At 42.3% G+C, this 22,412-nt stretch overlaps 1 long non-coding RNA gene across 1 annotated transcript; it reads right to left on the reverse strand.

The window, feature by feature from the left end:
- Nucleotides 1-1,299: 1,299 nt before the first annotated feature.
- On the reverse strand, nucleotides 1,300-22,165 carry LOC110568903 (uncharacterized). The gene is made up of 4 exons (XR_002479073.2): nucleotides 22,102-22,165; nucleotides 20,429-20,532; nucleotides 6,571-6,778; nucleotides 1,300-1,942 (listed from the first exon to the last, which is right to left on the reverse strand). It is a non-coding gene; the product is annotated as an uncharacterized LOC110568903 (long non-coding RNA).
- Between the last annotated feature and the right edge of the window lie 247 nt (nucleotides 22,166-22,412).

Consider the following 22,412-nt stretch of genomic DNA (forward strand, 5'->3'; position numbering starts at 1 on the left):
GGCTTGTGCCACCACATTGAGCTAAGTTTTGTATTTTTAGTAGAGTTTGGGTTTTACTATGTTGCCCAGGCTGGCCTCCAACTCCTGGGCTCAAGAGATCCACCCACCTCCGCCTCCCAAAGTGCTGGGATTACAGGTGTGAGCCACTGCCGGCAAAAATTAAGGCAAAATAATTCACCAACCTCCAGGTCCAGCAGTGCAAGGATGGGAGAGAAAATGTCAATCTTTCAAGAGAGCTGCCTTGGGAAGAGCAAGGAAATGAAGAGAAGATTCAGTGAAGACCAAATCTTCAAGTCTTCTCCCATAATTTGGGAGATTATGCTGACAATTGATCGTAAAATTCCAAAAGGCCAGTGAAATCCTCTAAGAAGTGCAAAGTCATGGAGGAGTCTTGGCATGAAAATGGCCAGGCAGTCCTGGGCTTCATGTGATGAGTGACATGATGAGAGTAGCCCTGTGGTCTCCAGGCAGCAGAGGACACAGAGAAGACATAAGTGAGGGTGGTCTTTATAGGAGTCTGAAGAATTCTACAGCAATCTCTTGGCTCCTACTGATGGAGACTTCCAGGCCAGCAGGAGGTGGTCCTACTCTTTTGGCCATCTAACACAGATCTCACAAGCCCAGTGGAGCTTTCTGTGATCGTGGAAATGTTTTATATCTACACTGTCCAATATGGTTGCCACCAGCCATACGTGGATGGCACAAATCTAACCCCAGCATATCTCCAGCTTTTTGTGACCATTCTCTTCAGTATTAACAAGAGACCAATTCCTTGTCTGTCTACCCAAGAAAATACATGTCAACTTAAAAAGCACAGAAAAGACTACATAAAACAGACTAGAAAACCAAGGCAGTGGGCACCTTTGCATTGAAATCTACATTTCCAGATGATTATTAGAAGTGATAATTACAAATGGGCACACGTCATAAAGCTCGAGCTTAACAAAGTTCTAGAATCGATGATTATGGAGCTGATCTTGACACCCACTAAGGAATGCTCTCCAGAAATCAGCGTTGGTTCACTAGGAAAATGTCCCAGGACCTCTCTTGGGACCAATTTACAATCACTCAGTAAACGTTCTCTGCTAATGTTGACAGTAGAGTTTCTCCCCAACCATGAACACCGATCCCAGAAACAGCCTGGAATACAGGGAGTCATAAGAGATAAAGGTGACCTCCACCTGTGGAACTACTACTGGTGGAGCAGCACAGAAATGGATTAGAGTAATTCAGTCACAAACATCATTCTTATCACTGCATACATGGGACACCAGAGAGAGAGAAAGGAGAAAATCAAACTAAAGGTTCCAAATGCTTTATTGAAAAGAGAAAAACATTTTCCTCCTTTCCCAGTAGGTTTTGTTTTGGTCCCATTGGAGGCCACTGCAGCACTGCATCCGGGAGGCTCACCTTCCTAGATACTGGATCTAAGGACTGCTTTTTAGCAGACAGAGAAGTAAAAGAGAAAACAAGGGTTAGAATTTGAGATCTCCTACCAATGAGCCATACGGGGAAAAAAAAAAGAGGTTTTCTTTTCTAATTTTTTAAGAAAACACGTATTTTTCCTGTCTCTGGGGACCCATGGCTGTCTGGAGATGGCGTGTGTGTTGCCTCATCTGCCTTTCTATGTGGTGTCTCCCTTTGCAAAGCTCTGGTAATGGCTTTTGCTTGCTGGGGTTAGCACAGCGTCTCCACCACTGACCCCAGGCAGACACGGCTTCATGAGTCAATGAAGACAAGTCTTCGGAAGCTATTAAGTCCCAGAGAGGGGAGGCCAAGAAACAACTGTCTCCTCTACTTCATGGTAGTGTCATGTGCAGGATGTTTTCCTGGCTCCAAGAGTTAACCATGCAGCTAATAAGCTGGATCCCAGTGAAAGGGAAGTCTGCGAGTCGCTGATAAAAAGCACTCTCCTTTTGTCACTCAGTCACAGTGTTACACCCTTGAGAGAAAAAAAAGCAAGCATTCACATAATCTGCCTGCTATAAAAAAGGCAATGATTAAATTTTTAATGGTGTTTGGTGGCCAATTCTTTTATGAAATTTTCTCTTACCATAGTTACAATTACGCTACCATTCATTGAATTCTTTACTATGGACTAGTAACCAGGATAAGCACTTCAGACACACATTCTCCCATGATTCTTAAACCACCTTATATTCTGGATCCCATTTAAGTGATGAGCAAACTGAGACTCAGTCAAGGTTCCAGCTGTGACTTTACAAACACTGGTGAATGATGGAGCAAAGGGCAATCTGATCCCAGAACCTCCTAATCATATTATCAGATAAACAATGTCCAAGTGAATGCAACAATCAGCCACCCCAATCTGAGCAGTAACATTCCTGCTGCATGCTCTGTAATAAAATCTAATAAAAATTATCTTGCATAGTCTTCCATTTATGCATACCACATATTTTTTTTTTTTTTAAAAAAAGCTACTGTCTGACTTCCAGGTTTGATTCTCAGCATTTATGGAGTTTCTCTCCCCAGAACCCAAATTAATGATATTATTTATATGAGTCACTAGGCTAATCTAGTGCTCTATAGGAAGTCATAATTGCTTTCAGTTAGTTGTTAAACAAATCTCTAGGCTCATATCAAGATCATTGCCAATTAATCCTTTAAAAGTCATTAAAAATAGGGAAAGCTCCAAAAGACCAAAGACAGGAAAATACTGAAACTGTAATAATGAAATTTCAATTTTGTGGTATCTAGTGGGCCAGATGGAGAAATAACATATTAAATAACTGACATTTATTAAATCCTTGACACTGTGTTGCCATAATTTATCCTAGCCCTCACTTCAAGGTAGATATTCTTCCACTTTACAGATGATGATAGTGAGTTTCAGAGAAGGCATTATACATAACTTTCCAAATGTTGCCATACTAATAAGTGAAGATCTTCAAAATTGGTTCTATGGACGGAACATTTGCATCTCCCCAAAATTTGTATGTTGAAGCCTAAATCTCCACTGTGAGGGCCTTTGGAGATGAGGCCCTCAGGAGACAATCAAGTCATGAGGGTTGAGGTGTCATGACGAAATTAATGTCCACATACACATACAAAGAGACATGAGAGAGCTTCCTCTCCTTCTGCTCTCTACCATGTGAGGGTAGAAGAAAATGGCCAACTGCAATTCAGGAAGAGGATGTCACCAGACACCAGTCAGTGCCTTGATCTTGGACTACCCCAGCCTCCAGAACTATGAGAAATAAATTTCTGTTGTTTAAATCACCCAGTGCATGGTATTCTGTTACAGGAACCCAAAATGAATGACACTTGAATAGCGACTAGAGACGGACGTGTGAGAAGAATCAGCTGGTTGAATTCAAAGTCAAAGAGTGAGCTGAGCAAATTTTGCTCTGAGATGAATACTCATCTATTTGATTAGTAGTGGTATGTTCTCATTGGTTTCAATTTCAATTTCAATTTCTGCCTTCATTTCATTATTTACTAAGTAATCATTCAGAAGCAGGTTGTTCAGTTTCTATGTAGTTGTGTGGTTTTGAGTGGGCTTCTTAGTCCTGAGTTGTAATTTGACTGGACTGTGGTCTGAGAGACTGTTATGATTTCAGTTCTTTTGCATTTGCTGAGAAGTGTTTTACTTCCAATTATGTGGTCAGTTTTAGAGTAGGTGTGATGTGGTGCTGGGATGAACGTATATTCTGTCAATCTGGCGTGAAGAGTTCTATAGATGTCTGTTAGTTCTGCTTGATCCAGAGCTGAGTTCAAGTCCTGAATATCCTTGTTAATTTTCTGTCTTGTTGATCTGTCTAATATTGACAGTGGGGTGTTAAAGTCTCCCACTATTATTGTGTGGGAATCTAAGTCTCTTTGTAGGTCTCCAGAAACTTGCTTTATGAATCTACGTGCCCCTGTATTTGGTGCATATACATTTAGGATAGTTAGCTCTTCTTGTTGCATTGATCCTTTTATCATTACGTAATGCCCTTCTTTGTCTTTTTTGATCTTTGTCTGCTTAAAGTCTGTTTTGTCAGAGACTAGAATTGCAACACCTTTTTTTTTTTTTTTGCTTTTCATTTTCTTGGTAAATATTCCTCTATCCTTTTATTTTGAGCCTATGTGTGTCTTTGCACATGAGATGGGTCTCCTGAATACAGCACATTGATGGGTCTTGACTCTTTATCCAATTTACCAGTCTGTGTCTTTTAACTGGGGAATTTAGCCCATTTACATTTAAGGTTAATATTGTTATGTGTGAATTTGTTCCTGTCATTATGATGCTAGCTGGTTATTTTTCCCATTAGTTGATGCAGTTTCTTCATAGTGTTGATGGTCTTTACAATTTGGTACGTTTTTGCAAGAGCTGGTACCAGTTTTTTCTTTCCATATGTAGTGCTTCATTTGGGACCTCTTGTCAGGCAGGCCTGGTGGTGACAAAATGTTTCAGCATTTGCTTGTCTGTAAAGGATTTTATTTCTCCTTCACTTATGAAGATTAGTTTGGCTGGATATGTAATTCTGGGCTGAAAATTCTTTTCTTTAAGAATGTTAAATATTGGGCCATTCCAGACCCTCTTTGCCTGGCTTATATGGTTTCTGCAGAGACATCTGCTGTTAGACTGATGAACTTCCTCTTGTGGGTAACCCAACTTTTCTCTCTGGCTGCCCTTAGCATTTTTTTCTTCATTTTAACTTTGGTGAATCTGATGATTATGTGTCTTGGAGTTGCTCTTCTTGAGGAGTATCTTTGTGGTGTTCTATGTCCTGAATTTGAATGTTGGCCTGTCTTGGCTAGGTTGGGGAAGTGCTCCAGGATAATATCCTAAAGAGTATTTTCTAATTTGCTTCCATTCTCCCTGTCACTTTCAGGTACCCCAATCAAATGTAGGTTTGGTCTTTTCAAATAGTCTCATATTTCTTGGAGGCTTTGTTCATTCCTCTTCATTCTTTTTTCTCTAATCTTCATGCTTTATTTCATTAAGTTGATCTTCAATCTCTGATATCCTTTCTTCTGCTTGATCCATTCAGCTATCGATACTTGTGTATGCTTCATGAAGTTCTCGTGCTGTGTTTGTCAGCTCCATCAGGTCATTTATGTTCTTCTCTAAACTGGTTATTCTAGTTAGCAATTTGTCTAACATTTTTTCAAGGTTCTTACTCCCTTGAATTGGGTTAGAACATGCTCCTTTAGCCCAGAGGAGTGTGTTGTTACCCAACTTCTGAAGCCTACTTCTGTCAACTCATCAAACTAATTCTCCGTCCAGTTTTATTTCCCTCCTGAAAAGGAGTTGTGATCCTTTGGAGGAGAAGAGGCATTCTGGTTTTTGGAATGTTCAGCTTTTTGTGCTGGTTTTCCTCATCTTTGTGAATTTATCTACCTTTGGTCTTTGATTTTGGTAACCTTTGGATGGGGTTTTTGTGTGGATATCTTTTTTGTTGATGTTGATGCTCCTCCTTTCTGTTTGTTAGTTTTACTTCTAATAGTCAGACCCTTCTACTGCAGGTCTGTTGGAGGTCCACTCCAGACCCTCTTTGCCTCGTTATCACCAGCAGAGGCTGCAGAACAGCAAAGATTGCTGCTTGTTCCTTCCTCTGGAAGCTTCATCCCTGGCACCTAGCAAATGCCAGCCAGAGCTCTCCTATATGAGGTGTCTGTTGACCCCTGCTGGGAGATGTGTCCCAGTCAGGAGGCATGGAGGTCAGGGACCCACTTGAGGAGGCATTGTGTCCTGTAGCAGATCTCAAGCGCTGTGCTGGGAGATCCACTGCTCTCTTCAGAGCCAGAAGGCAGGAATGTTTGTCTCCTGAAGCTGCGCTCACAGTCACCCCTTCCCGCAGGTGCTCTGTCCCAGGGAGATGGGAGTTTTGTTTATAAGCCCCTGATGGGGGCTGCTGCCTTTCTTTCAGAGATGCCCTGCCCAGAGAGGAGGAATCTAGAGGCAGTCTGGCTACAGCAGCTTTGCTGTGCTTCAGTGAGCTCCACCCAGTTCTAACTTCCCAACAGCTTTGTTTACACTGTGAGAGGAAAACCACCTACTCAAGCCTCAGTAATGGCAGATGCCCTTCCCCCTACCAAGCTCAAGAGTCCTAGGTTGACTTCAGACTGCTGTGCTGGCAGTGAGATTTCAAGCCAGTGGATCTTAGCTTGCTGGACTCCATGGGGGTGGGATCCACTGAGCTAAACTACTTGGCTCCCTGGCTGCAATCCCCTTTCCAGAGGAGTGAATGGTTCTGTCTCGCTGGTGTTCCAGGCACCACTGGGATATGGAAGGGAAAAAAAAAAAAAAATACTCCTGCAGCTAGCTCAGTGTCTGCCAAAAAGGCCATCCAGTTTTGTGCTTGAAACCCAATGCCCTGGTGGCACAGGCACCTGAGGGAATCTCCTGGCCTGCAGGTTGCAAAGACTGTGGGGAAAGCATAGTATCTGGGCCAGAATGCACCATTTATCACGGCACAGTCCCTCACGGCTTCCCTTGGCTACGGGAGGGAGTTCCCTGATCCCTTGCACTTCCCAGGTGAGGCAATGCCCCACCTTGCTTTGGCTCACTATTTGTGGGCTGAACCCACTGTCTAACCAATCCCAGTGAGATAAGCCAGGTACCTAAGTTGAAAAAGCAGAAATCACCCGCCTTCTGCATTAATCTCACTGGGAGCTGCAGACTGGAGCTGTTCCTATTCAGTCATCATCTGTGCTGCATTTTTAGGAAATTCCCAGACTAAGAATCTTCCCAAGCAATGCAATTGGAATGTCAGAGAGTGTGGAAATCATGCCATATGTATTGAATGATCTGAATTTGAAACCAATGAGTCTGAAAAGAAAGAGATTCAAGAAGATAATATATGCCATTAAATATATAAAATAGAGATTTTACTTGTATGAAAAACCAGAGTAAGAAGAACCACCTGCTGGAAGTTGTTTGGGAGAATTTACTGTGCTCTGATAGGACAAAGTGGTGACATCCCCAAGACTAGACTAGGCCAGTGACTGACTGAATGAACAAAAGAATAAAATGTTGGAGCAGAAATTAAATTATCATCTCCCAAGGGATAGTGTCCAAAGAATCCTGAATTTGGGTTAAAGGCTGGATTGTCTTGAGTATATTGTCCTCATATTGGCAGACTGTCCAGTTGCTAAAAATCATTCTCAGAGACTAGGCCTCCTTTCACTGATTCTAAGGAACCCCATACAATGCCAGCATCCTTCTCTAAGGTATCTCTTCCTGGACCAGGTGTGTTAGACCCTCACAGGCCAAGCATATCAAGGAAAGACCATTTCTTACAATTCCCTGTCTTCTAGATTACCAAACCTAGTGTTGCATTGTCCCTCACTGAGGGACAAGCTGGGGATTGACCAAAATTCATGTATTTCAAAAGTGCAAGGTTAGGAAGCCACAAATATGTGGAAGCTAGGAAGTCCCTGCAGATGCAGGGGACACATACCAAGTAAATGACTGGGCAACAATTCTACCAATCACACTCCACCCCAACCCAGAGGAAACCCTGGCATTGGAGAGAAGCTGTGGAGCAACAAAGCAGATATGCCATGTCCCAAGCAGTGTTCCAAACATATGATATATAAATGTATATTAACTCATTTAATTCTCCCAATAACTCCATGGGATAGTACATCCTTTTTATAGACTAGGAAACTGAAGCCAAGGGAGAGCTGACAACTTCCCAAGATCACACAGCGAGTAATGGTGGATCCAGGATTAGAACCAGGCAATCCAATCCTGGGCTCCTAACCAAGCTCTTTAGTGTTTACTGAGATGTAAATGTGTACCTCAATCCTCTCTGCTTAAGGGAAAACTACTTAGAGGCAGCTTCGGACACAGAGCATATACTATGTGATCAATAAACAACTGTCAAATTCAATTAGTACTTTAAATCATCTGGAACTTGTTGACAGTGACCAGGGTATTCAGAACTGGAGATGTCCAGATACATCTTCATGTTCTAGTTTATTCCCTAGCATGAAACCTCCTTGTCCTCCACATTCCACTTTGTCTTTGTGGCTTTTATTTTATTGGCATGTTGTTGTTATCTAGCTTGGGGCATGAAGTCATTAATTTGGTTTTAGGCAAACCAAAGACAAATGAGACCAAGTTCTAGCTTCCTGTGGTGCCTCATTTGTTGAAGAAGAAGGGGAAAAAAAAACTTGTGAGCTAGTTAACTTGGTAAAGATTAAGGTAAATTTCTTTTACCAAAAAGGACAGAATAACTATCTACTTGGTGGTCAAGCCTTTCTCTGAGACCTGAATTAACCCTCAAAATAGTGTATTTAAGAGTGTAGTTGAAAGCTGCAATTAAAAAAATCTCCATTTTTAAGAGTTCAGAGTTGAAGAGGCCTGAAAATTCCATCAGGAAGATCTAAGACCAGAAGTACCCACCCCTCCAGGCTTCATCCGGCTGGGGCAGAGCCTGGGCTTTGGCACAGCATGGTAATGAAAGCCTCAGGAGAACAGCCAACAGATGTCCTGGGGGAGCAGGAGTGGACTTCACAGGAATCCACAAGGCCCTGGCCTTCACTCTCAGTCCAGCTGGCTCTCAGTTACAACAAGGCAAATTCCACCAGCTGAATGAACCCCAGCAGCTGTGGTAGCCTGGAGGCTCCATTCTGTACAATACATCAGGCAGCCAGTCAGTTCTGAGCCGACTGCTTTCTGTGTGATGAATCAGCCCCAGCCCCCAAAAGGGTGGCAGGTCAACATAGATGAGGTCCCTGGACTGTATGTACCCCTTTCCACACTGCTTTAGGCACTGAGAATTCATCAATGGGCAGGCCAGATAACACCCCTGCTCTTGTAGAAGTTACTTTTGAATCTACTCTAAGGAAATAATCAGAAATATACCCCCAAAATTGCATATAGTATTATTGTAATAGCAAAATATTGGAAACGATTTTGACAACAAACAGTGGTCCACTAGTTAAATAAATTCTAGTATATCCATTTGAAGTCACAGAACTAACCATTTTTTAAAATCATGTTATACAAGAATACCAAATGATTTAGAAATTTTTCCAATATATTAAATGGGAAAGAAAGATAACAAAGCAGTGAGTGCAATATGTCTCCAAAGTTGTGAACAAAAAAAAAATTCTTATATGCACATGAAAATAAACTGCAAAGATATACACCAAAACACTAACTATAGCTACCGCTGGATGGTGGGATGGGTGGTGACTTTATATTCTTCTTTGCATGTTCTGCAAAACTCTCCTTTTGCCACATTTCAACAATAAATACATATGTCAGTCAAGTTCCAGCTAAGAAAACAGCACATACCAGGTAGCTCAATATTAGGAATTTAATATGGGGAACAAGGAACTAGGCTTCTATGAGCAGCAACAGGAAGCAGTGAGGTAACAGGAAGCAGTGAGGTTGTCCAGCAATTAGCAGAATCAAGAAGCTCGTACCAAGAAGTGGGAGAGAAAAGGGAAGAGGTGATATTAACAGAGGCAGTAGTCCGAGCCCCTCGATGGAATCTGTGGCTTTTCGGAGAGAAGATATAACTACTTCTGGAACATCACCTGAAGCAGAGAGAGGAGTAGAAATACCCTGGTTCTTCAGTACAGCACTTCACACCCTCCAATCCCCTGCAGTGCTTCACACCCACTTAGCCCGAAGCCAGTGGGGGAGAGAGCTGGGAAGTGAAGTTTGCAGTGGAAGCCACCTGCAGTTCAGAGCAGGCAAAGCTAAGAGCAGGGATGGATCTGAGAGCGAACACACAGATGACTGGCACATCAGTTCTAGAATCATGTGGGGAAAGAAAAAATGGACGCTTTTAAGAGAACACAGAAGTAGGACACATTTCCGAATGTTGTCTTTCTTTTGCTTGTAATTCAAAAACTTCAGATGCAACAACAAAGCCCTTGTTGTCTGCAAGCCATGCAGAGGCATGTACATTGTCAGAATACACCTTGTCAGACGCTGAAGGTGTTAGTGAAAAAATTCATGATCTGGGTTTCCTTTCTTGCTTTTTGGATTCCTACCTTTACTTTGCCAAGCGTCTCTCACTGAGAGCCCTCAGCCACTCCAGGTTTCCAATATGGCGTCCCCTTGGGCCAATTCTTTCCTCTCTCTCCTGCACCCAAAACTCCCAAGCAATCCGAACCTGTTCTGTAAGCCACACTACAGGAGTTTCAGTTGCTGCCAGAAAGTAGATGTTACTTTGAGAGATTTAGTGTTGAGTTTAGGGAAAAGGTGTATTTAAAACAACAAATTAGCTACTTTAATCATCCCACAGGGCATGCGTTTAGAGGGCTACAAATCTTTCAATTAAATTTAAATAGTTTTTACCAAAAACTTGAAATTCACCCAAAACTGTACTTGGAACTATAAAACATACAAAGAAAATTAAAACCAGCTTCTTTTTCACAAGGAACAGATAAGAGGCTTTCTGATTATTCAAGACAAAACTTCTGGAGTCTTCCTCATAAACTGTCAGTAAACCATTCTGGTTCAATCTTGAAGACATATACGAAGTCTAGCCACTGCTCATAATCTCCTCTCAAGCAACTCTCCCAAGCCACATCATTCAACACCTGATTGTCGCAAGGGCCCCCTCACTGGTTTCCCAGCTTCCACACTTGTCCCCAACCTCCTCATTCCCCACAGTCAATCCTCAACATAGTGGCCAGAGTGATCCTTTAAACCATAAGAAGACCTATGTCAGTCCTCTGCTCACAACTTTCCAATGCTCTCCCATCTCAGAATAAAAGCCAACATCTTTAAATGACCCATGAGGTCCTAAGTGACCTGCCACTTCCCCCAGCCGTTACCTCTCAGCCCTCACCACTCACTCACTCAGCTCCTCAGAGACACCAGGCCTACTCCTGCCTTGGGACCTTGGCAGGTGCTGTTGCCTCCGCCTGGAACATCTTCCTCCAGACACAGGCAGGACCTCCTCTCTTACCTCCTTCATGTCTTTGCTCAAGTCTCACCTTCTCAGGGAGACCCTTCTTTATTCCTCTCTTTCTCCGGTTTCTGTTTTATTTTTCTCCCTGGGCCTTATTCACTTCTAATATGCTGTATAATTCACTGAGTTATTTTATCGCCTGTGCCTTCCCACCATATAGGTAAACTCAAGAGCTGGGATTTTTTCTGCTGTGAACACTAATGTATCTCCAGCATTTCAAAGAGGGGCTAGCTCATAGTAGGTACTCAGCCAGTAGTTGCTGAATGGATGCCTGCTGGTACGTGTCTGAATGACAACAGCACAAGGCAGAGGTTGGTGTGGCAGGTCAGTGTCCTGGGCCGGGCAGAGGCCAGCAGGCAGTAGGTGGGATCCCAGGGAGAGCGTCCCCTCTCCCCATCTAAAGGAAGATAACCTTTTCCCTATGATGAACCCTCTCACACAGCTGCTGAACCTTATTCCCTCGGCTTCCCCAGGAAACCTCACTTTGTTATCATCCTTCTTCATTATTAGCCTCTCTCTTTTATTTTTTTGAGACAGAGTCTCACTCTGTCACTCAGGCTGGAGTGGCACAACCACAGCTCACTTCACCCTCGATCTCCCAGACTCAATGGATCCTCCCACCTCAGCCTCCCAAGTAGCTGGGACTACAGACATGTACCACCACACGCAGCTAATTTTTTTAATTTTTTTGTAGAGACAGGGTCTCACTATGTTGTCCAGGCATGCAGCCTCTCTTCTTCCGGTAGTTCTTTTCCTTCATACTAAAAACTTGCTCAAATGTCCTCATCTTTCAGAAAAAGAGAAAGAAAAGCCTCTCCCTGGATCCCACACCCTCTTTACCTATCCTATGGACTTCCTCCTTCTGTCACAAAGTCCTAGAAAAAGCTTCTCATTTTTTTTCTGTTCCTTTACTTATTAGCTCTACCTTTGTACCTCCCATTTATTTCTCAAGCCTCTGCAATCTGATGTCCACCCAGAGCAATCACTGGAATTGCTCTCATCTTTTTGTGACCAAGTCCAATGAATATTTTTCACTACTTCTCCTATTTGTGTAATGTGCATGGAGTCTTCTTTCTGCATGAAACCACCCACTTAGTGCCTCTGCATCTCTAACTCCTCTGCACTGTTTCTCCTGTCTCTCTGCACACCTCATCTGCCCCAGCTCACACTTCAAGGAAAGGTGCTCCCTGCACCTTTGGTCCTTATCTCTCCACATACTCTCCCTTGCCAGTTACATCCATCCTCATGACCTCTATTATAATCTACATATTGATGATTCCCAAGCCTATCTTCACATTCCAGATCTCTCAGAGATTCACAGCTGTATTCACTGCCTATTTGCACAAATCAAAAGCACCTTGCACTCCATGTATTTAAATCTCATCACCTTTCCTCTTTTGTTCCTCTAGCATTCGTCTCTGCAAAGGGCCCTTCTGTCAGGTAAAACTGAATACTACAACTCCTTCTGGATTCTTCCTTTTCTGTCAACCACCACCCAAATCACTCTAACTTTTTCATGTGTTGCATATCCATGTCTTTGTCTCCAGACTCACAACTATTCCCCTAAACCCAGCTGCCAGCACTTCCTTGCTATTTTCCCTGTGTCCAATATTGCCCCTCCAACCCATTTTCCGTCTGTGCCACAGTGATCTTTACAAAAAGCAACACTGGCCAAGACCTTACCTGGCTTCCCTTTGTGTGTGCAATGGAAAAGCTTGCTGGCAGAACATCAGAGCTGTCCAGCGTCTGTTCCACCCCTCTATGCCCTTGTACCCTTAACTCCCTCTCCCCCCACCATCTTCATTTTTTGGTGCATTACTCGGACCCTGATGAACTATTTGCAGTTTCTCCAGAAAAAAGGCTCTCTGTTACGTGTCTCTGGACAGGACACCCCACCTGATCCAGTGCGTAACAGTTATGGGATCAGGCTCTGGAGTGAACAGTTATGGGGTCAGCCTAGATTTGCTCCACCAGCTTACTAGCTGTGTTATTTTGGGCAAATTACCCTGTGCCTCAGTTTCCTTATCTGCAAAATGGGGACTAGAATAACAGTATCTATATCATAGGGCTACATATACTTAGAACAGTTCCTGATACATAGCAAATACTCTATGCATGGTAGTAATTATTGTTATTATCACTTATTCACCAGATTATCCCTTATTTTCCCAAGCCTCTAGATTCTACTGGCTCCTTAGGTATAGATTAGGACTAATCCATACATTCTTCTATCCTAACATGTCTCATACTCTACTGCTTATGTGTCTGTCCCTCCCTCCACCCCAAAAAACTCTCAGCCTCTTAGGGCAGGAACTGTCTCTTACTAGCCTTAGTATTCCCAGCACCAGTTCAATGCTCAACAAATAATTCATTCAGATTACGTTTATAGAATGAACAGATGAATGCATGGATGGTCATGGCATGTCATTAACATTTGCTCAAGCATTCACGGGGCTCAAAACACCTTCACATATTTCATTTGTTCCTCACATCAATCCTATACAGTAGGCAAGATAGGTATGATTATTAGCTTCATTTTCTTAAAAGGTATTCAAGTTTATATAAGTAACTTGCTCAAGATTATAAAGCTGATCAGTGAAGAAGCCCACCCTCAGAGCAAGGTCCTCTGACTTCAAATTCCATGCCTTCTTCTCTACAACAAACAGAATCACCACTGGAGAATTATGAGGTACACCTGGGATGCATAAAGCTATAAATAGCACAAGAGACTTTTGAATTTCAACCATGGCATCAGCCAGCATACACATAGCAAAGAGAATGCCCCCAAAGAAAGGAAAAGATTAAATCTTAGAAACAGCTTCTGCATTCAGGGCCAGCGTGGGCAACATAGCGAGACCCCATTCCTATGAAAAATTTAAAAATTAGCCAGGCATGTTGGCACATGCCTGTAGTCCTAGCTACTCAGAAGGCTGAGGTGGGAGGATCTCTTGAGCCCAGGAATTAAAGGTTACAGTGGGCTGTGGTCACACCATTGCACTCCAGCCTGGGCAACAAAGTGAGACGCTGTCTCAAAATAAAATAAACAATAAGAAATCACTTCTCCAATCTCAGTGTTGAATCAATTAGGTATTGTTTACAGCTGCTGGTAAGAGGCCTAACTATAGCAGCTTCAGTAAAGCAAGAACATGTCTCTCATTTAAAAGAAGTTCAGAGTTAAACAGCTTACAGGTGATGAGGAAGTGCCACAGTTCCTGAGAGCCTGGCCCTATAGTTCTACTGCACCATCTTATATGTAGGAGGCAGAACTCAGATTGTCCCAAGATTCCTGCTCCTGGTGTTCATGCCTAGAATAATGCCCTCCCCTCAATCACAGGCAGGATGGTGAATAAGATGATCTCACTACCATGATTAGGTTACATTATATGACAAAGTTAAAGAGGCATTGCAGAAGTAATTAACAACCCAAATCAGTCAACTTTAACCTAATTAAAAAGGAGAACACCCTGAGTGGGCCTGATAAACAGGTGAGCCCTTAAAAGGGATTGGGCTCACCCTAAAGAAATTACAAGGTAGCTTTTGAACCTTTCTAAGAGAGATTCTCCTGTTGGCCTTAAGAAGAAAGGTGTGAGGGGCCATGAGGCTAGGATGTGAGGGCAGCCCGAGGGAGCTGTGGTAACCCCCATCGGACGGCCCACAAGAAAACAGGACCTCAGTTCCACCACTGCCAGAAACTGAATGCTGCCAAAATCTTAATGAGCTTGGAAGAGGAGCCCAAGCTCCAGATGAGAGCACAGCCTAGCTGATGCCTTGATTTCAGCCTCTTGAGAGCTTGAGCAGAGAATCCATACTCAGATTCCACATCCACAGAAAGTCTAAGATGATAAATGTGTTGTTTTAAGCCACGAAATTTCTGGTGATTTCTTATGTAGCAACAGAAAACTAACACACGATGGAAGCTATACACTGTACTCCATAGGCGCTGTGCACTAATTCCCTATAGGTGCTGTACATGAATACCCTTTAGGCACTGTGCACAAATACCCTATAGGCACTGTGCACAAATACCCTATAGACACTGTGCACAAATACCCTATAGGCACTGTGCATTAGTACCCTATTGGTGCTATGCACTAATACCCTATAGGCACTATGCACTGATATACTATATTTCTATTACCAAGCACCTCATGGTACAAGTCGGCTGTAGCAATCCCCCGATCCACATGCCAGATTGCTGGAAAGAAGGGAAAAGGCCAAAAGGGAGCTGCTCTGCACTGTTATCTTCTACTTTTAAGCAGCCTCCCCTGCTGAAGTCCCCACAGAATTTCACTTAGTTCTCCTAAGCCAGACCTATGTGGCTAAATCTAGCTTCCCAGGACACTGGAAAGTACACTTTTTAGTGAGGCACTTTTTTACCGCCAATAATATAAGGAAGGAAGATGGGCCACCAGGTAGGCCACTCTCATAGAGAGACCGCAGCTCTAAGATGGCAGGGACTTACTTGCCCATGTCTTCGAGCTCTCTCATGGCCAGGTCTGGAATATCCTGACCCCTATACCATGTGCTCTGCATTGCCAGCAGACTTGTGGGAGGCCAGAAGCACTGACCAATGGCCTGATGCCCCTTCCTCCACCTGCTCTACTGGAATCCTTCCCAACTGCCTTTCCTTCCCGTCACCCTAAGCTCAAGTGATGGTCACACCAGACCCATTTACACTATCCACACCCTCCTTGGAAGAGAAAGCATCAATTGACCACTTTAGAGCAGGATTTTTTTTTTAACTGATTGGAGCAGAAAATAAAAATGGCCAAGGTCTAAGAGTAAACGCTGGGGTAGGGGAAAGGTAGTCATAATTCTATAGAAAAAAATGTGATTTTGAGCTGTTGAATCCAAAAGATGGGAAGAGATTTTAGTAATGTCATGGAGGTAAAAGGAACCAGATTAAGCAACCACTGGAAGATGGGACACAGTTGAATGAGAGCAGAGCTGACCTTAAGACAAAGTATGTATAGGACGACAAAGGACATCTGCCAACAGAGACTAGGAAATTGGGCACTAGGAGAGCCTGAGGGGAAACTCAGCCCATCAGTCACGCTCAGCAGGAGCCAAGAGCCACTTAACCAGGCAGAGGCATTACAGATGCAGCTGGAAATTATGCAATGGTAAGGAAATGGGGAGTAAAAGAGTAGATATGGGAGTTGTTCACAAATAGAAACATGAACAATATCTTGGGTGCAATAAATACCAATTGCTTAATCGCCCTGTGGGGTGAAACATTTTGCAATGGAAATGAGTTATCATTGTTCCATCTATGCAATTACAGAATAGCAATCCCCTCACCACTAATGAGAACTCTGGGTGAGTTTCTAGAAGATTTGATACATTTCCTGGTCTTTGATGACCTTGTGACACCAGATGTTCTTTTAACTCTAGGTTTCCTTCCGAAAGTAAATGCCTTTCAAATTCCTTTCCACCAATGACAAACCACATATACAACAGTGCTCTTGTAAAATTATACGACCATATTTTTACTATACCTTTTCTGCTTAGGTATATTTACATACAGAAATACCACTGAGTTACAACTGCCTACAGTATTCAGTTCAGTAACATGCTATACAGGTTTGTAGCCTAGGAGCAGTAAGCTATACCATCTAGGTCTGTGTAAGTACACCCTGTGATGTTCACACAATGACAAAATTGCCTAGTGATGCATTTCTCAGAATGTAACCCTGTCATTAAGCTACTCATGACTGTATGTGTGAAAGAATAAAATGATGCCACCTTTGTATGAATCTGGTGTGGTGTATGCTGCAATTTTCAACAATTAAATGGCCAAACCATGCCCTATGCACTGCCTCTATAAAAGATTGTTATAAATGAACATCATCACTTCCTAGCTACCAGTAACCAAATATAGAGAACATAGAGTGGAATTCCAAAGACTGATAGAGTCAATACTTCTTAATAACCATATGATCAGCTCCACACAATAAAAGCGAAAACTAAGAGAAGGGCAGCCAGGGAGTGGTTAGGAACGCAGGATCTGAAGTCAGAGAGCCTGAGTTTGATCTCAGTTCCGCTGCTCAGCAACCTAGTTCAGCAACTTGGCTCATTACTTGACCTCACTAAACCCCAGTTTATCTATCAAATGGGAAAATAATAGTGCCTGCCCATAGGGCATTGTGCCTGATAAATGAAATAACACATTCCAAGCCCAGCACAGCACCCGGTTTCATAAATATTAGCTATTGGTTTTCAGAGGGGTTGTTTAGTTATGTCTCTGAAGTCCTAACCTGTAATTCCAATCTGCTTACTTCCTTCCATCTAAGTCCACAGGCTACAGCAATATCCAACAGCCCACATGTATTTCTGAAACCGGAAGCCATCTTATGATTGTGTATCCAGCCAAGGATGCATAACCAAGGATGTATCAGACCCTCTGGGCATCAGTGGTGTTGAAAAAGTGTACCTAGTTGGGAACTGCCCTGCTCCAAGTGTCTCACTTTACAGAGGAGCAAACTGAGAAGGCCCAGAAGCATGAAGAATCTTCTGGGGTCACAAGACCACTTTCAGAATCTCCTCTTGACAGGCCTGGCTCAGACCTGAGACTGGGAGCCAAGTGTCTTGGCTCTGATTGCACCATTTTGGCACTCCCGCGGGCCGTCTTATGGAATTCAACAAGCATTTCCTGAGAAACCACAGTAGGGGTCAGGAAGGAGAACAAGATGGAGACCCTGCCAAGAATGGCATCGCAATCTCATCAGGGAAACAGGCATTGGCGGCGTTAAGAATTCTAAAAGAAGTGCCAACAAAGTGCTAAGAAGTCGTAAGTGCGGCTGCTAACTCACGAAGACTTCATGAAGGAGCTGGAATTTCTACTGGACTTGGAAGGCTAGGGATTGAAAGGAGCCGCTCTGGGTAAAATAAATCATTCAAGCAAAGGCCCCAAGGTTTAAAGTGGGAAAGCTCATGAGAGATCTTACAATCTTCTTACAGACGAGGAGATAAACCACAGAGCTGAAACATCTGGGTTCAGAAAAAGCCAATAGTCTGAAGTATCTTATATAGAACTGCAAAGTGATAAAATTCTTCCACTGTCTCTTCCCAAATTATCCACAGAGCATCTGCTTTCTGCCTGCCACTGGTTCTGAAAGACTGAATGCCAGAGAGAGGAGTAGCTAAAACAGTTCACGTGTGGGATCCCAGTCCGAAGACATTCAGAAGACTGGAGAAGCTCACTTCTCATTCCTTGCAAAAGTGGAAGCCAATAGGAAAACAGCCAGCCCCTCTACTCAGTGGATGTGGGAGTGAAAATGACAATTCACCTCATGATATTTGATCCTACCTGAAAAATAAAAGAGTATAAATTTCTACTATATTTCAATATCTGTTTTGCTCTGGAGTTTCAGTCAGTAAATAACTACAATTTGCCATCATGATTTAAAGCTATGGAAACGATAGAAATACTACTATTCAAATTTTCTTTACAACCTTACTAAAATGTTAAAAACAAGTTCGCTGTAGACAGATCCTCCCATCTTGTTCTGGTCAGCTATTGCTGTGTAACAAACCACTCCCAAACTTGATGGCATGAAACAATTATTTTATTATTCTCATGGATTCTGGTGTTATCGGCAGAGGGTCTTCACAGCAAGTTGTCCAGGTTCTTGGCATCTGAAACAAAGAATCGGACAAAACACACAAGAAAGCAAGGAAAGAACGAAGCAACGAACGCAGAGATGGAAAAGTGAAAGTGTGGGAGCAGACCCAGCAGCGGCTCAACAGTCCCAGATACAGAATCTTCTCTGGTCCAAATACCTCCTAGAGGTTTCCCACTGCCCACTAGGTGTTCACCTCATTTAAATGAAGTGGTGGCCCCCAATCACAGGCCAAAGTGAAGTTACAAAGTTACACTCCTATGCAAATGTCTGATTGGTTGTGAAAAGCAAACCAATCAGAGGTACTTTCAATCTCCCATCTGGCACAGAAAAGGTGGGGGCTGCAAAGGGAGGAGCCTCTGGACCTTTTGTAACTTAGGCCTGGAAAGTTGTGGTTTTCCTTTCAGTTTAGTTCTAGGAAGTTAGAGTGAAATGGCCTTACATTTCCTGCTTCTAGATCCTAATCTCCTGCCTCACTAGTAGGTTAGGAATTTGAAGGGGATACTCCATAGATGGCATCTCCTTGCTCCATGTCATCCGGGGCCTGAGCTGGCTACACTCAAAGTGTGAAAGCATCTCCATCCACTGTTGGGTGATGCTGTCAGCTAAGATCTCGGGTAGGCTGCCAGCCAACCTACATGTGACCTCCCCTCCACATAAGTGGAACAGGGCTTCCTTAGAGCATTGAGGCTTGTTTCTAAGTGTGAGCATCCAAAGAAAGCAAACACAGGAGAAAACGTCACCTAGGCCCACGGGGAGGAAACCGAGACCTCCCAATGTGGGGACTGTCAAGATCACATTGCAAGAAGAGCATGTGGGACAAGAGAGATCACTGCAGCCATCTTCAGAACATACAACCTGCCATTCATCCCAAATAGTATTCTATATCCACCTGCCTATGCCTGAAACTGACACCATAAAAGGAGCAATCTGTGACGAGAAAGTGTTCCCTCAGCAGGATTCATTAGCTCAATTTAAACATTTTTCAAACAGCACTTTACACCTTGGCAAATCCCCTTCAGAGTATTCACAATCACCCTGTATGGTTGCTATTCTCAGTCAACCTATAGATGAAAGTTTGATGAAAAGGTCTGATGAAAGGTCCAAAATTCGGAGAAGTTATGTGAGTGCAGCAGAAACCTTTGGGAGGTTAAGGATAGACTCACAATTTGAACTCAGCTTCAGACTCTAAAGCCTATTTTTGCACTTTCTTTCAAGTGAAAATAGGTTTACCCAATAACTACCAATAAATATGAAATGAATAAACAAATGGATAAACACTAGACCCTGAAATTATTTTAGCAGAAATTCTAGTCATTTATCAGAGTCCTGTGGAAATGGGACACTAATGAGGTTAGCTCTGATGAAACACAAACATCTTTTTAGAGAGTAAGCCGGGAGAAACCCCCTGGTAGAAACGCTGAAAGCCAAAGCCAATGAAGATGGGGACGGACTCTGTCAATACTGAAGTTACAGTTGTGAGTGCCTCCCAAACTCTGCCACAAAAATAACCTGTGAGGGTGGGAGTTTTTCTTTTCATTTTCAATAACTTACAGGTGCCACAGAAAATTTAAATCATTCCCAATTGTGACATAAACTCTTGTAAGAGAATTAAATGTTCTTGGAAAGCTGAAAGAGTTGGTTTTCACATTTAATTCTTGGATTCATTTTTTCAACTGCAGACTATTAATTAAAGTATAGCTTGTCTAATCGAGACTATGAACAACTTCTTACCTTCTGTTCCCAGCACTACTCCCCAGTATTATTCTAGGAGACACCAGATCAAACTTTTGAGGAAAATAATCTGCATCACTTTCAGAATTAAAAATTTGGGAAATTAATTCTCTGAATATTAGTTCTACCTCAATGATGCTGCACAGTGAAGAGAGAGCAAATAATTTAATATTTCACTATTACCTCTAAAATGTAGTTAAGAAGTAATAAATGAAGAAGTAAATTCTCAGTCCTGCAAACATTCCAAGAATTGGCAGAGTAGGCAAAACACTAAAAATCTTCAAGTTCTAAATAGATGTAAATCAATATGGAAGCATAAAGAACTTTAGATTTCCAGACTACAACTATTTTTCTCTCAAACTTTTTTTTCCAGTGTCCTTGCTTTGCCATGAAAAGTTCTCTAACATTAAAAGAACTGAACAACAATCCTTTATATCATTTCAGTATTTATAAATCTGTCCCAGATAGGTACTGGAGCACAGAGGCCAATTCATATTTCATATAATTCAACATATTCCTTTTTATTTCTCTAACAGAAAAATAGTAACTCGCAGGCTGTAATCTCCTTTTTAAAATGGGCCATTAATGATTTACAAGGGTGGTTTGTGTTTTTTGTTTTATTTTCTCTAAAGGAAGAGAAATAAAACCTTTCATGAGTGGTCTTCCAGACAGGCTTTTTCCAAGAACTAATACGAAAAAGGTATGTATAAGAAAAATCCAAGTCCAACCTCTCCTCTTGGCATTCTGGTCCCTTTATAATCTGTTTTTTACTTGCTTTTTCTGTCATTTCTTTCCCAGTATCCTCTACCCCTCCTTCTTCAGCTCAAGAGAATTCTTTGCCAAACCCCTTCTGCACCAATGTGTAAGTCATTCTCTTCCGTTTCTCCATTTATGGGACCCCTATTCCTCCTCCAAGGTCCAAATCAAACACTATCCTTAGCTGAAATATCCTCTCATCCACCCAGGAGGTGATAATCACTCTAGCTGCACCTCATCTAATAAAGATAATACAACACTTATTCTGGTTGAGTTCTGTTTTGTTTTTTTTTTTTTAATGAAATCAGGTTTATTAGTAAAGTAAAGGAATAAAGAATGGCTACTCCATAGGCAGAGCAGCCCCTGGTTGAATTTTAAGTGGTCATTCTTTACATATCTGCATTCCCAAATGAGTTCCAAATTGCAAACTCCCTGAGGAAGGAAGCCCTGTGTTATTCCATGGTTATATCCTTGCACAATGCGTAGTACAATTAAAGCAAGCTCTCAATTTTATTAATATTTATAATAGCCGATATTTATTGGTAACATACTACTTATCAGTCTTAGTTAAGCATTTAAGATATTTCAATTGATTTTCACAAGAACCATATGTATAAATATCTTTCACACTTTACAGAGGAAGAAATGAGATCACAGCATTTAAGGAACTTTCCCAATGTCACATAGTTAGTGACACTGGGATTTGAACCTGAGTATTTGGATTCCACAGCCTAAACTCCTATCCTCTACTTTCCACTTGATAGTTTAAATGAAATTAATTTAAATTAATATAAATGAAATTCAAAAAGACTATTCACTGAAAATGAAGTTTAGAATGAGCAGAGGAAGGGACATTCTGTTACCAGTAAAGGGTCTGGACTACAAGTTCTCCAGGTTCTTGGGGTTTTGAACAAAGAACGAGACAAAACACACAGCAGAGCAAGGAAAGAATGATGCAACAAAAGCAGAGATTTATTTAAAGTGAAAGTACACTCCACAGTGTGGGAGCTGGCAGCAGCGGCAGCTCAAAGGCTGGGATACAGAATCTCCTCCGGTCCAAATACCCGCTAGAGATTTCCCACTGGACACTTTGTGTTCACCTCATGTAAATGAAGTGGTGGCCCCAATCAGAAGCTAAAGTGAAGTTGCAAAGTTGCACTTGTATGCAAATTAAGACTTGACCAGCAATCAGTCTAATTGGTTGCTCTCTGCAACCAATCAAAGGCTGAAGTGAAGTTACAAAGTTATACTCCTATGCAAAAAGCAACCAATCAGAGGTACTTTCAATTTCCCATCTGCCACGCAGAAAAGGTGGGGGTTTGCAAAGGGAGTAGTCTCTGGTCCTTTTGTTACTTAGGTGTGGAAAGTTAGGGTTTTCCATTCAATTTAGTTCTAGGAAGTCAGAGTGAAA

Source organism: Aotus nancymaae, unplaced genomic scaffold, assembly GCF_030222135.1.
Source record: "Aotus nancymaae isolate 86718 unplaced genomic scaffold, 86718_ANA_hifiasm-v0.15.2.pri h1tg000092l, whole genome shotgun sequence".
In the NCBI taxonomy this organism is placed as follows: Eukaryota; Metazoa; Chordata; class Mammalia; order Primates; family Aotidae; genus Aotus; species Aotus nancymaae.